The sequence below is a fragment of the Macaca thibetana genome, chromosome 18 (genome assembly GCF_024542745.1).
Source record: "Macaca thibetana thibetana isolate TM-01 chromosome 18, ASM2454274v1, whole genome shotgun sequence".
Lineage (NCBI taxonomy): Eukaryota > Metazoa > Chordata > Mammalia > Primates > Cercopithecidae > Macaca > Macaca thibetana.
The window spans coordinates 21,374,141-21,375,961 of NC_065595.1; the positions used below are offsets into that span (position 1 = coordinate 21,374,141).

The 1,821-nt window shown below is 41.5% G+C and overlaps 1 non-coding gene across 1 annotated transcript; it reads left to right on the forward strand.

Annotated features, from left to right (window-relative positions):
* The first annotated feature begins 1,002 nt into the window (after positions 1-1,002).
* Positions 1,003-1,135, forward strand: LOC126941583 (U8 small nucleolar RNA). Its single transcript, XR_007721367.1, has one exon. It is a non-coding gene; the product is annotated as a U8 small nucleolar RNA (small nucleolar RNA).
* The last annotated feature ends 686 nt before the right edge of the window (positions 1,136-1,821 follow it).

A 1,821-nucleotide genomic window follows, 5' to 3' on the forward strand; every position in this document is an offset into this window, starting at 1 on the left:
TGTAGAGATGGGGTCTTTACACTCTACTGTGTCACCCAGGCTGATCTCGAACTGGGCTCAAGTGATCTTCCAGCCTTGGCCTCCCAAAGTGTTGGGATTACAGGCATGAGCAACTATGCCCATCTAAAGAGTGTGTTTCTAATTTAGTGCTTGATTTACTGTCTTCAGCTTCTTGCATAGCCTTAAAGTTAAGATTCACTTGAGGCCGGGGGAGATGGCTCATGCTTGTAATCCCAGCACTTTGGGAGGCCAAGACAGGCAGGTGACTTGAGGCCAGGAGTTTGAGACCAGCCTGGCCAACATGGTGAAACTCTGTCTATACTAAAATACAAAAATTAGCTCGGTGTGGAGACACGCGCCTGTAATCCCAGCTACTCAGGAGGCTGGGGCATGAGAATTGCTTGAGCCTGGGAGGTAGAGGTTGCAATGAGCCGAGATCGTGCCACTGCTCTCCAGCCTGGGTGACAGAGCGAGACCCTGTCTCACACACACACACAAACAAATAAATATTCATTTGAGCTGGAAAGTTATTCTCATCAGAGGAATAATAATTGTGTTTTGCATTTTCCATTCTTAGCTTTCGTGTTTTCTTGAGGAGTCAGACATTCTCCATGGTCTCTAAAACTTCTCCTGTTTGAGCCAGAGCTCTGTGAGCTGCTTCTCTTAAAGAGCTACTCGTGGATGATCTGCCACAAAGAGTTTTAACATGTGGTGTTGGTCTCTTTTCTCTGAACCACATCAAAGAGCACAGATTATTTCCTTTCTGAGAACAAAACTCTTTAACGACAAGAAAGAACAAGAAACCGAGCCGCCAACCAGCCCTATCAGGAAAGACACTGTAACCCTAACAATGACAAATGATCCACTTCTGCGATCTCTTGTCACTTTTTGAAATTTAAACCAAACAGTAATCATGTCCTCGAATATGTGTCTCTAAAACAAAATCGCACTTTTTCACTCTAAAAACTTTTTATAAACCCGGATTAATAATTTAATCCTATTAAATTAGTGGGATAATCCTTACCTGTTCCTCGTTTTGGAGGACAGGTAGAACATAATAACTGGAGTTTGCATGATCCGTGATTAATGTCTCTGTGTAACCGGGACTTGCAAACTCTGATTGTTCGTATCTGATTCGTCATGAAAAAAAAAATTAAACCTCATACGACAATTTAACAATGTCTACCAAATGTTTAGCATGAAAGATTTAGCAAAATTACAAGTAGTTAACAAAATAAATAGCAAACTTAGAAATATTTAGCAAAATTACAAGTGATATTATTTCACTCAGCAATGGTATTCGTAGGACTTTATCCAACAGCTATATATACATATGTGCAAAATAATAGATTTAAAAGGTGATTTGTTTCAGTATTTCTTGTGAGAGCAAAATATTGAAAACTATCAGGCCAGGTGTGGTGGCTCACGCCTGTAATCCCAGCACTTTGGGAGGCCGAGGTGGGAGGATCACAAGGTCAGGAGTTCAAGATCAGCCTTGCCAACATAGTGAAACCCCGTCTCTACTTAAAAAAAAAAAAAAAAAAAAAAAAAAAAAATTAGCCGGGCATGGTGGTGCGTGCCTGTAGTCCCAGCTACTTGGGAGGTTGAGGCAGGAGAATCGCTTGAACTTGGGAGGTGGTGGTTCCAGTGAGCTGAGATTGTGCCACTGCACTCCAGCTTGGGCAACAGAGTGAGACTTCATCTCAAAAAAAAAAAAAGAGAGAGAACTATCTGATGTCCATAAATGCCATCATACTCCATCACCTGGTGGAATACTATGCAGCTATTAAAAAGAGAGCACTCATATATTCCTATGCAAGG